Source organism: Sinohyriopsis cumingii, chromosome 13, assembly GCF_028554795.1.
Source record: "Sinohyriopsis cumingii isolate HCF-2022 chromosome 13, ASM2855479v2, whole genome shotgun sequence".
Lineage (NCBI taxonomy): Eukaryota > Metazoa > Mollusca > Bivalvia > Unionida > Unionidae > Sinohyriopsis > Sinohyriopsis cumingii.
In genome coordinates this window covers 52766257-52780539 of record NC_142973.1, presented here as the reverse complement: position 1 = coordinate 52780539, position 14283 = coordinate 52766257, and the positions used below count along the sequence as shown (strand labels likewise).

At 31.9% G+C, this 14283-nt stretch overlaps 1 long non-coding RNA gene across 1 annotated transcript; it reads left to right on the top strand.

Annotated features, from left to right (window-relative positions):
• The first annotated feature begins 3638 nt into the window (after window positions 1-3638).
• LOC149785561 (uncharacterized) lies at window positions 3639-5848 on the top strand. Its single transcript, XR_016413518.1, has 3 exons — window positions 3639-3833; window positions 4242-4284; window positions 5748-5848. It is a non-coding gene; the product is annotated as an uncharacterized LOC149785561 (long non-coding RNA).
• Window positions 5849-14283: the final 8435 nt, after the last annotated feature.

Below are 14283 nucleotides of genomic sequence, written 5' to 3'. Positions count from 1 at the left end.
ATTAGGTACCTTTCATAATGACATGGCTTTCTTTCAATTCACAATTTCTTTCTTCATAGACTTTGATCTTAGGGTATGGAAACATTATAATGGCTATGGCCCAGACCCAGTCTTATCTGAGATGGCAATCTCCCGGCTGCTGGAGGAGCTTGGAGTGTCTATGCATCTAGAGGATGTACCATGTCACAGAAACTTTACTCCATATTATCCAAGGTCAGACAGTGGCTGGAACAAAGGTAGATAGATAGTTTTATATTTTCAGATATTTAATTCATTATGTAAATTTTCAGTATGGTTCAGATGAAACTACAGGAACTACCTGTGACAAACTCAGCTATAGTGAACTTTGTCATACAAATAAAGTCCATATGATGCTCATGTAATCTATATTTCTTTTATTAAACAAAAATTCCTTTGTGCTGTCAACAATATTTTCTTAATGAAAATGTTTGAAATAGGATTTTCATAACTGAAACTAGTACATCAGACTGTACTTGGAGTGATAGAATGTGAACCAAATTTTGTGGAACCATTTGAATTTTGCAAAGACTGAATTGTTATGGACAGATTAAAATTTTGTGATGATTTTATCGTTTGCCTTGATTTGCATCACATGATATAAAATTAAAATGCATGCATAAGTTTTGCATTCTCTATTGAAAGTATTGTATCTCTGATAGACTATAAACTTATGTGGGCCCTGTTTGATGAAGGTGGCAGAGCTTTATGATAGTAATGCTATCTGGGTGTTCAGCTGTCCATCCATTTAGACATTCATCAATAATTTGGCTTCTGCAGAATAACTTTACTGGGACATGTTTGAATTAAACCATATTTGTTAGGCTGTTATATATTGATAAAACCTTGGATATCATCATTTAGAGGAGTTGTGGCCCCAGAATGGCCCTCTAATTAACTTTTGTTTCAGCAAGGTTTGTGGGATTTAAACCAAATTTGGCATGTAGCTTTATATTGATGAGACTTTAAATTAATTTGATTTCAAATGTTGTACAAGATCATGTACAGAAGTTATTCCTACCAATCTTCATGACTTACTTTTTGCAGCCGAATTTTACCAAGATTTGTTGGATTGCAAACATAGCAAGTAGCCTTATTTTGAGGAGGTTGTAAAAAGTGCAATTTACAGTACTCCATAACTTATTTTACAGGAGATTGTCCCATAAATGTCCAACTTTCTAACTTGTATTTCCAGATACATATGGCATGCACCATTTTAAAGATGAAACCTGAAACAAACTTGGGTTTTCAATGTTTTATGACATTATTTAAATGAATAATACCCCCTGGATGTCAGTTTCTATTGACTTTGCTTTTCACAACTAACTTCACCAACTGTGTTTGCTTTCAGTCATGTTTGCATGCAACTTTATATTGACAGTTCCTTGACTGTGTTACATTTCCAGGTTTCCATGACATCATTTACATGAGTTATGCCCCTTGATCTTCTGTCTCCTGACTTTCCTTTTTGCAGAACAACTCTACCAACTTATACCGATTTTCAACAAAATTGGCATACAGCTTTATATTAATAAGACTTCAAATGAGATTGATATCCCATCTTTCATGACATCATTTACAGGTCTTATATCCTCTGATTGTATGTCCTAATGACTTTGCTTTCCACAGCATAACTTTACCAAGGATTAATGGAATTCAGCCAAATGTGACAGCATCTTTCTTTTGAAATGAATTTAATTTACATCTTTACACAATATCAGTTATAAGTGTTGTCCAGTTTCCTTTGTTTTCGTAACAAGTTTTTAGTTTACAACCCTGCCAAGCAAACTGTAATAAACAGGACCCTTTGTCATTCAGCATTTTAATTAGCTCTATTATAAGACAACTAAAAGGCATAAAAATATGTCTCCCTCGCGTCTCTGCCAGTGGGAGGAAGATATTGGTTTTGTGTTATCTATCTGTCCATCACATTATCTTGTAAGCATGATACATTAAAACTATTGAGTCACATCATACCTAATTGGGTTTTGATACTTTGTGTAGGTCTCAGCACCTGATAATGTTCTGGTGATTGTGATTTTAATTTCAAATATTTTATATATGTTTGAACTCCTTGGCACACAAATTTTGTGTGCAAATAATGCAAAAATCATTAGAGGCAAACAAATGAAATGTATTGGTCATATTTGCATCATTATGTTGATGAATTCGTTACTCTTTAAGGTAATTTTAAGAATGTTTCATACTTTGTTTAAACACATTTTGTACTTTTTGGACTGTGACTTTTTGACATAAAAATTGCTAGAACAATTAAGGATGGACCACTTTAGGTAGACAAATGAAGTTTTGTTAGACTTTTATGCAGTTATGTTTATGAAACCTAATTATATTTTTAAACCATGAAAATGTCCTTGTCTGAATTCACTATAATTCCAAATTAATATTCTAGTCCAAGAATATTATTAAGAACTTTGTAATTCCAGTAAATAATAATTTGTGAATAATAATTTGAATAAAGAAATCCACTCATATTAAAAACTGAACAAGATTGATTCTGCTTCAGATGTTAAAGCAAGAATGAATAATCAAAATGTAAACAAGTTTATATACCCCTCTATTTGACCTAGATTACAATTACCATTTTCTGGAGATACTCAGTCAACTTGATGGGATATTTCTTTTCTGGAAATTTCTAAGGTCAGAATCAAGACTGTATCTTTAACTCAAACTGAAGTAAATATGTTTACAATTAATATGACCTGAATATTTAATCTGTATGCATAGAAATATATTATCTATATACATGTAGTATGTTGTTTACAAAATCATGTCACTGGTCAGGGACACCATCAACTTGAATTTGGAGCAAGATCCAGTACAAAATACAGATATACATTACATATAATAATATAAAATAACCAACAATACAAATTAAATATACATAGTGTAAGCCAAACCAGACCAAGTTTGAAATTTTGATCTCTTGAATAGGTCCCAAGACCTGATTAGGCTTTGGTGACTTCTTTCTTTCTCCAGTCTTTACCTAGTTAGAAACTTTTAGACTAAGTGCCATTTTAGAAAAAACCTTGTATACAGTTACATGATAAGCAATATATCTAACTGAATATGGGGTCAGCTCAGACATTTAGATATAATGAGTTGGTTCAAAACCTGGTTAACATTCATGGTTATTGACTGTTTTGATGAATCAAATTAGGAAAAAATCACCAGACAGTGGATGAATGGAATATGTTAGGCATACTTACATTAACATGTAGATGCCATGATTAGAATTTCAGGCCATTCTATTCTTGTTTTATGTTATCACACTTTGTTGACAGAATTATTATTAGCACAATTTAGCATAAACCATCTGAGATAGACAAATAAAATCTGGTTTGAAAAAATTATCTGTTATGACTTGTGAAAATGGCCTATTTTGTGCATGAATTTCTGTGTCTACCATTGCCAGCAGTAAAGTATACTTCTAACTGAAATTTACATTTTATTTACCAGCTCAAAATAACCAAGCTTTCAGGTTTCTTAGGTATTTTTCATTTCTAGAAGTATATATTTCATGTAAGTGGAAGGGTATGGCCATGTTGAAATGGACAATAACTATTTACATCTATTTATTTTTTTAGATTGTCCCTTGGACATCAAAGTATCCTACCTCCCTGCTGAAGCAGCTTGTTACATTCCAAGCACATGTTCAGGGGTGGACTGCTGTGTTGATGTCAACTTTGTGAGGAGGTCATTCCATATATACACACTACTGGATGAATGCAACTCAGTTTTAACTGTTGGAATTGAGAAACTTAAGTTTAACATATCACTTCAAGATTTTAAGTGGGGTATGTATCTTTTCTCTAAATGAAATGAATGTAAAATTAGATAATGATAATTTGAGCTCCTATTTAATTTTACAATCAACAATGTAAAGGTAAGTATTTGTTCAAAATTTAAAACTTTTTTTCTATTTTTAATAACAGGTATACAAGGCATGCAAAGATGATTCAGCACAAATCTTTTCATGGAGTATTAATTAACCTGAATGATCTTATACTTAGTATCTTATTCTATGTGTAATTCTTTTGAATCTTTGTGGTTGTATTACTTCAAATTCTAAATATTTATATCAATATCCTCAGGATCCACATTTACTGAGAGTAATAAATTACTTTGATATCTTGATTACAAAGAAATGATAACTTGAATTACTCATAACAGGTATTATTAATTTTTTTATTTCTGTTTTTCAGACCAAATAAACAGGTTTTACCTTTATGGAGTGATAAAAATAGAGTAAGTGATATTATCTTTCTGGAGTTGTGTCATTACAATCAAAGGCTTCCATTCAGTGACTTTATTTTGAAACATGCCATGATAGTAAGAATATACTTTTGTTCAGTGACAGATCAGCAGCAATATACAAGAGGACAATAAGATGCTATATCCTGAATTGCTGCAAAATGTGGATAATAAGTATGTACATAAAGATATATGCCCTTTGTGGGCATATAAAGTGTGTACCCATTGGTCAAAGGAAACAATATATGGGAAAAGATGCACTATCAGTAATTATTCATAAAATAATTGTTGAATGAATATTTAAAAATTAATCAAATTTGCACATTTATGAGAATGAAGATTCATCTTACACATCTTGATTAGTGAACTTCTTCAGTAGGGTACAGTTGTTGAGATTATATTAGTTGTCGGGAGCAGAAACCTGCACTGTCAGTTGATGGCAGGCCATAATCATCAAACATTCCCAAGATACAGTACGCTTTTGGTTGCACTCTTCATTTTCTTTCACATTACTGTTGATGTGATTATGAAAGTCATTCTTTAATAAGAGACAGGTCACAAACAAATCATTGATTTTGTCAACTCTTCCTGTGTTCCTATCACTGTAGTACACCGAGGTACAAAGTAACATTATATTCATGATGACACAATGTAATAATCAAGTCATTTCATAATGAACTATCTCAAGATATAAGATCCAGTTTTAGTTGATTTAAAGCACCTTGTTTCATTACCATCCTTTTATTTCTTTAATCAGTCATATTTGTAATATACTCTGCCAAATTGGTTGGTAAATGCAAATATCATAAGAAAAATGACTTCATATGACTCAATTTTAAAATATATGTTTATGCATATAATATAGAATTTACATTATAGTGGCGCATTTTGAAGTTATGATTTTAGAAAAATTATAAGTATTGAATGTCATTACATTGCAGCAAACATGAAAAGGTACTATAATGCAGCTATTTTGTGGGTTTTTTTTTTACTGCCATTGAGGCAGATGGTCAAGAGGGGAAGCAGGACTGATAACAAGTGTTTCATATATCCAGCTTTTACTGACAGTTGTGTGGTTTAAAGTACCCTCCTTATAGTGAACATTATGTCCACTTTAGTTAGTAATTTTTCTACACCTTGTATTGTTATGTTATATTAGTTATAGGTAAATCACAAATGGCATTTGTTTTCTTCAGTACCTAAATTGTACAAACTGATGTAAGAAAAATCTTCTCTGTAGAGGACATAAATGTGATGATCTTTAAAGCATGATAATGCATGAATAATTAGATCGTACAAAAAATTAAAATCAGAATGATGCCTAATGATTACTAAATTAGATTCTTTTGCCATTCGGTCATGTTGTAATAGATAAAATGTTGCATAATTATGCTACTTGTCATACAGAATGACTTATTGTACAGCTGCAAATAATATGCCTATTTCCCTATTTACAGCTACCTCTTTCAAGACTTGCCAAACCAGAAGATTTTCCTGTTCAGCATAAATGTCAGCATATGTTTTGACTCGATGTACTGTGAGAAAACTTGGAAGATCTTCCAAAATACTCTTCTTCCCAAAATGCCATCAAAGTGTGATTGGAACTCCGGTTTTGCGATTTCAGGTATTTGAAAAGGTGTAAGCTAAGCAAAGTAATATTCACTGAATACACTGTTTACACAGTTGTAAAAGACATGACCAAAGTTAAAAATGTTATTTGTATCCATGTAGAATATAACAGTACTTTCAGCTATTTTTTAATCTTGTATATATATATATATATATATATATATATATATTTTCTTTTCCTATGTTGATACAAAAATATATATCATTGTGTGGTACCCAAAAATATATTTTAATGAGTGCCAAAGCCACAAGATAAAAAATATTATTTTGGTACCACAGGATGAAATATATCTGTATTTACATAGGAAAAGAAAACTCTCTTATTATCTTCCAAACTCACTCCAAAATTGAATCTGATAAGATTTATCATCCCAAACCCACTTTTTGTACATTTTTATCACTTTGACCCATTCTGTCACAGTAATGTATATTTTTGACATTTTGTAAACTATTTGACCCAATCTTAAAACAAAGCAAGTCTGATTCAGGAATGCAACACAGTTGGTTAATCATTGTTGTCAAGGAAATTATTCTTCCTACAGCTGTTAATATATTCTGTTTTGTTCTTGGTAAAATTATGTCAGAGAGACAGTTTATTCCACAGTGCACTAATTTCAGCTTGGGTCTTATTATGGTTTGTTGATTATTACATTTGCTTGTATTTCTATATCTTTTGTGCTACTATTTTATTTATTTTGCATGTCACAACAAGATGGAAATGCAGGTCATTCTTTGAAAAACTTCTTCATTCATTTGATCTTGAGATAAAGTTCATGCTCAGTGTGGCTTTATGCTTTGGTTGAATTTTTCCATTCAGTTATATTCCTTTAACAATTTCATTGATTTTGTCAATGTTTGAAATGTCCCATTGTAAAACAAATACAGTTCATTCTGCAATAAGTTTGTTCACCTTTTGACCTTTGGATCAGAGCAACAAGGTTTAATGCAATATGTTGAGTGTTGGCTTAGCATGCAGGCCCTGCCCATGTTTTACGTTTTAACACATTAACCCCTGGAGCTTTTTGTCATTTTCGCCTGAAAATCTAGTAGGAAATGCGTTTTGAAAGCTGTTTCTGAATAGACTCAAAAACCCTAAATCCCCAGTCATCTTTCAATACCATACTGCCTAGCTGTGTTAGAAACATTGGTTTCAGTGGCTATTTGACTTGCGCATGAGCAGATGTGTAAAAGGTGGAGTCTTTTTTTTAATTTTTTTTTTTTTTTTTGCTAAACAGAGCCATTATTTTTATATGGAGACCACTCTTTATTCCAAATGCCCATCTTATCCTACTTTTTGCAAAGGCTCATCTGTCTGTTTGCAGTTCATAATGATTTGCCTTAGATCTGAGACCAAAAAGTCTAAAATCTGGACACAAAAATCGGATTCCATCCATGAGCGAATTTTGGGTAGAAAAAGTCCAGTCCAAAAAATGAGTTTTTTTAAATCTGTATTTTGTAGTGCAACTAGATATTCCATTTTATTTGGTATCATTGTAGAGCTACATCTGTCTACCTTTCTATAATACTGCCCACTTTAGTGTATCATGCATGACCATGACGCTACAGAGCTCGGCAGTAGGCTAAAACCTCCTGCCCCGTTAAGTCATCGCTAGGTGTTAATGTGTTAAATACAATCTTTTATCACCATGATGAGCAGTAATAATAGTATTGTCCAATGCATAAACTGTAAAATTTCTGTTTGAATATTTTACAGATTTTTCATACCAGAACTGGAAAAACAAGCATGGCATCAAACCAAATGATGTTTTGAACCCAACATTGTTGGCAGAACTGACAAATGATCTGGCCATTGCACCATTTTTTATGGATGAAGCATGCCATCATAATTCCTCAGGGGAAAGATGGATCAATGGTAGGTTCCTTTGATGAAGGACTCAAACTCATATCAAACAAAGCTCAATCTGATAATGATTTTAAACAAAAATAAAAACAAGAATAGCATTTCTTAATTGATGGGAACTATTTGATTTGCAAAATATATGTATAGGTTTTATTGACACCTGCAAGCAGTTTATTATTTGTACTGGTTTAGTAGTAATTATAGCTTTGACTCCTTGTGTGATAGTTTTAAATGTAATTGAACTGAAAGAAATACAAGAGTTAATAAAAATACATAAAGATGCTTTTGTACCTTTAACAGATGTTACAAGGGTGATACATAGCAGGCACAATATGTAAAATTGTCTGTCTTGTATCAAATTGTTATTGTTTGCTTGGGGTTTTGTTGTTTTTTAATCCCTAACTGCTTGCCACAGAGGTGTCTTGATTTGTGTTATCCATATATCTGTCCATTGTAAGAAGCATAGCAAGATAGCAAAAACGACTCAAGGTAGAGAGATTTGGCAATCCCCTTTGTATGATATGTTGATGACCATATTAGATTTTCAAGCCACTGGAGCAGTAAACTTGTACCCTCTGGATCTGTACCATGCAACTCTACAGTTGGAAACTTTTTAGGACTGGTACATTTTTATGAAAATTATTGCATGATTAAGTAAAAACCACTTGAAATGAAGTTGAATGGCATGCTATCATGCATATCTAAATGATATATTTAATTTTCTGGCAGTTACAGCAATATTTTGCCCTTTAAAGCTTCTAGACTTACACATTTGTAAAAAATATATATTAATAGGGTTAAAAAAATCACAAGGTATACAAATGGAACTTTGATAGGAATATATATGTGCACATAGATGATCTTATTACATCAGCAGGCTGTTATGTCAATTTTGACTTTTTGACACATTTTTTTAAAATTCTGGCTTTAGACCTTTTTAATGATAGCATTGTTTGCAGGATTAAGCAAGCATCATTTGATGTAGACAAATGAAATGTTTTCTTGCATATGCATATGACAGGAATACATTTTCATGCCACTATAAGAATTTGCACATGTTTGGTTGTTTTTTTTAACCTTTTCTGGATTTTGAATTTTGGGTTATGTGTGTTTTACAGTAACAAATAATTGTATTTGTACATATGTAATTTTGTTCCCCTTCTGGCTGTTAAAGTGAGTAATTATATTTTACGTTTAATATCAGTAGTGAACATTAATCATACATTTCTGATAATTAAATTAATGCAAGATAAAGATTCATGAAGAGTGTTTATGTAGGTTGCAAGAAAATTCATTTTTAAATTTAACAGACAGAGAATTTGTTTCATTTTGTAGACTGCATAAGTGACATAAGTCTGCCTGCATTACCAGACACAATAACATGCCAGATACCCAACTTTTGCACTGGAGTACAATGTTGTCTGAGTGACGGTGTTTTACAGAGGCCTATATCAGTATTAGTCTCAATCGATGCATGCAACCAACAGATGACCATGGCTATAGAGAAATTTTCAGTATCGGTTTCTTTATTCAACTATGAGTGGGGTAAGAACATTTTAAAAAGCAAGACTGTCTTGTCACTAATCAGGGTACCAGAGGCAAAGATGAACATTAGAGGAGAAAGCTGTTGATTCTTTCTTATAACCTTGGTATTTGAAAGAATTGAGAACATTAAATTGCCGTAATCAAGATTAAAAGCTGTTTGAGCTCCTTACACTTGCATCTAGTGGACACAGTTTAGCTTTAAAAATGTTTACTTATTTTATTAGTTTTCCTTATCATTTCAATTGGATTACCAAATAAAAGCTCAGTCTGTTTCATTGATGCCATCTGGAAACTTATTTGTGTGACATGCCTTATAAAGTTTCAAGCACAATTAGAACTCAAGCCCATCAGGTTTTTTTTACAGCTTTGATAAGCTGTTTATGCTTCATGAACAGCATGGATGACACTCCATTTGCCCTACATTACTTTATCTATGTCCATGCATTCTTCTTGTTTCTTTTTTTTTCTTCCTCTGTCACTGTGTGCATCAATGTCAGTTTCACAGTCACAAGCAAGGTTAATTGCTTTTCTTGAAATTCTCATTCTCATCATACATGTTTAAAATCATATTATGGTTTTTCATATGGTAAAAGATCATCAGCATGATTATGCATTTTGTAATTTTTGTTATTATGCCTAATTTGTCATTATGTGGTTTGAATTATATTGTAAACACATTTGCTGTTGTCATGCAACTGATGGATATAATGTGTTAATTGATGTGTAACCTTTCATTTTAAATGTTTACTTGTTGATTTTCCAATGATATTTGAGCTTTATGTTCTTTGTATTGTAGGTAAACCAAATACAATTTCAGTACGTGGGATATACAGGATTAAGTAAGTTTACATTAATGCTAATTGTATCATTTTTTTTCTTCCTGCAAGTGTTTGAGTAATTAAATTTTACTCTTTTACAAGCATCATTTAAAACTACCATGACAAGCAAATAAAAGCATTGTCAGTAATCATGTTAATGTCAATAACAAATATAGTGGTGGAACTATGAAGATGTAAATATTTATCATCATGAATAGATATTTCACATTAATAAACAGAATTTGCAAAGTAGACATATTGATATGGAAAATATACATATTTAATTTTAAGATTCTGGCCAAACATGATTGTTAACATTTTACATTTTGCTTTGCAAACAACAAATAAGAACTTGGTAGCCTACTTTAATAAAATTTTGCAAAAAATGTCATATGAGGTAAAAGAATTCTCTCAGAAGTCCATAATTTAATATTGAATATATGTGTAATATCTTTCAGTCTCCTTGTCCACAATCTGCACTTTGAGAATGTTTTCCTCACCAACATGAATATCAGCATCTGCTTGGAGTCAAATGGCCCATGTGGTGCAACAACTCAAGTGCTTACAGATACAAAACTTCCAAAACTTCCTTGTCCAAGAAAAAGTGGTTTTGCCATAGAAGGTGTACATTTGCTTTAGCTCTTATCACTTACCTAAACTATCAACTCTCTGTGCGCAAAAAGTCTAAACAGATGTGTCATAAAAAATTTTATTTTTTCTAAGTCGATTTATATTCTAGATAAATACTCACTATTATATATCTTTGATATTGTCACATATGGCACGGTTGATTCTTCAGTGTGCATAAATGTTGTATTGTGTTTGGAAATGTAAGTATTTTATGCATTGTAACAGTTGCAATTATGCTGTGTTTCATTTAGTATCTCTAGTAAAGGTTTCACAACCCAGCATTTCTCACAGTGGGAATTGGGTAAAACAGTCAATGGAAATTAATGGAGAAAAAAGTTAGAACATTTCATGGTCATAGACAGAAATCATAGGATATTAATCTTCAGTTTCTCCTTAATGTAGAGATAAGTAAACATATAAACATTTAAGACTAAAAATATGTTGTGCTGTTTAGACTAATTTTATTGAAACCATTCTCTATTTCAGACAATTAGAAACCATATTTACTTTACACATATCAAAACCATTCTGTATTTTAGACACACCAAACCATTCTGTATTTTATATACATCAATACCATTCAGTATCTCAGACAAATCATAACTATTCTGTACTTTAGACTTTTCACTGACACGGTGGCTGAGTGGGAAAGGAACGGACATTAACACTACCCTTTCAGAACCTGTTCTTCGTCAGCTTTACAGAGATCTTATACTCTACAAGTTCTTTGATGACAGCCCATGTAATGGATCAGTCTTCCCATATGGTCCTTCATCTAATGGGTGGAATACAAGTGGGTTATTTTTTTCCTTTAATTGGTGTTTTTAAATCCAGTCTAACCTTTAGCACATTACATCTTTCCCTCTACAACTCATGCACAGTAAGATCCAAGAACAAATTGCACTAGATACCTCTAACATTGAAGAAGGGGGTTCCTAGACATCAAGTAGATCAAGTGGGGAGGTACTGGTGCTGTTTAATGGCTGAATACTCATGCTGTTTAATGGTCGAATACTCATTTAATAATGGCATTGGAAATAATTGTCAGTAAACTACTTCCTCTAATGAAGTTGTTGTCTTTTCAGTATAAAATACCTTTTATTTTCAAGATTACCAGTCCCTGAAAGATTATGAAAAACATTACTCCAGGATGTTTCAACACACATCACATACAGTTGTGCCACTTTGTGTACCTGCAATAATACTGTATTTTGTCACTGCTCTTTGCGCAACTAAACTTAATTTCTTTTTTAAAAAGATTAGAGACATTTATTTTGTGAATCAACTGTTAATGTTGAAACTTGATGTCTAAAAATTGTTTAATTACTGAAATACTGATGTTGTAATTTGATTAAGTAAGAGTGAAACTCATTTTTGTGCAAATCTCTGAGTGCCAATTCAGGAACGTTAAGTTCGCTACAAACTTTGAACTAGTTTCTCCATAATAAATTGCATCTATCAAATAAAGCTTTGCATTCACTGAGTACTCCTTTTGCTTGGTTATCTTTGCTATCTTTGATCACATTTATGAATGACTGTCATAATCTATGGTATTTTTTATTTATTTACACAATAATGTTTGTACCAGTATTCAAGATGTCAACTGAAATAAGTTAATTTGAGACTTTACCATGATAACTAGCTCTTACACAGGTAGAATTTGCATGCTTTGTAACTTGTAAAAATCCCACCCGCTTTATTTGATTTAATACAAAAGGCATAATTAACCTGATAATACAAAAGAGTTTGCTTTTAATTGAGTGTAATAATGCAACAATATGTTTGTAAATCGGAGATCAAAATACAGTCAGCAATTAATTAGGCTCTCACAGAATTACTTGTAGCTGTGAAGGTACATTGAAATTTGCCATGTTTAGATACAACAAGGCATATCACATTGCTGATGATTACACTGAATGTGAATTCCATTAAAAAACTAAAACACAAACTTCATGTCACAAAACTTATATCATTTTTTATTTGTTTCTTAAAGTGATGCCATCAGTAAGCTTTAGTGACATATTCATTGATTGAAATGCTGTCAAATAGTGTTATGTACAATGTACTGAGAAAATGTTTATGGCAAAGAAAGTGTAACAAATTGTAAGTCTGCTCATTAAAAAGTTGAAAATTTCATGATGTTGATATAACGTTCTGGACACTAACAACCATTTTTGATGACAAAATGAGCAGTATATCAGGGTTTTGTTTGCCCATTTTGATCATGATTTTCTTCATATTCCACAAATAATGGTCAAGTCTTTTGGCATTTTCTAGGAAAAAAAACTGTTATTCATGCCTACCCATGTTGTAAGTGGGTTTGCAAGTCAATGAAAGAGCAGTGTATTATGTATTTTTAATGAAATTGAAGCTCTCTTTTAAAAATCGCTCTTAAGCTTGTACTTAAAATTTCAACAAAATTGCTGTTAAGGATAAATTCATTCATGAGAGTCCTCCATTGTATCCATACTGAATCCCAACATTCACTCATTTAACTTTATATAAAAGACAATTTAATTGATGCTAATCAGTAAAAAGATATTTTGTTCAAAAGTTTGCAGGTTGAATTGTTAACTGTTTAAGAAGACAAAATATATATTAGTCTGATTTTAATATTTGGTAATCTAGCATCCATCATAAGGGATTCTCTTAAGCAACTGTGATATTGTCCATCACCAAGACTATGCTTAGCCACTATCTGTGCTTTGAGACCATGAATATACATGTACTTTGTTGATAGAAATAAAGCCATAAGGGTTCTCTGTTATTAGTAGTGATGCTGACTCTTCGGTAATTTCCTTTTCAGTACCATAATAATCCTCTGAGAACATCTTTGATAAATGGACATAGCATACACCAAATGTTTTAAAGGATGGTACTTTAAACATTTGTCAAATTCAAAGTAACAGATCTTAAAGTAAACACTACAAATCATGTCTTTTCAGCTTGTCCAGCCAACCTGAAAACAAAACCCCTGAATGATAGTATTGTATGCAACATACCTGAGTATTGCACTGGAATTGACTGCTGTATCCATGTGGATCTTCTACAACGATCTTTCAGGATTTATGTGTTTCTGGATGCTTGTGATTTCAAGTTAACAGTTGGCATAGAGAAAAGGAAATTTGAGATCATATTGTTTGATTATCGATGGGGTAGGTATCATTATGTTTTTGGCAGTGGTGGTATTATTATGACTTTTCTTAATTTCTTTATATTGTTCATGTGCGTATATGTCACACAAATATTATCCTCTTACTGATCTGTATTTGAAAAAGTTTTTTTCCCCAATATCGTTGGAGTCAATGTTTATGTAAATGATAAATGGCTTACACATTATTGGTGGCTTGCACATTATTGGTTATTAAATTGTCTATTAGAATAACTAGACTTAATTTGATTTTGAGTTCAATCTGGCATTTCAGCCTTCTGTTGCGCTTGCGCCTCTTGCCGGATCCCTTGCCTCCTTTCTCACTTGGACATTTTCTGTCATGACGGAATGTGGAACTT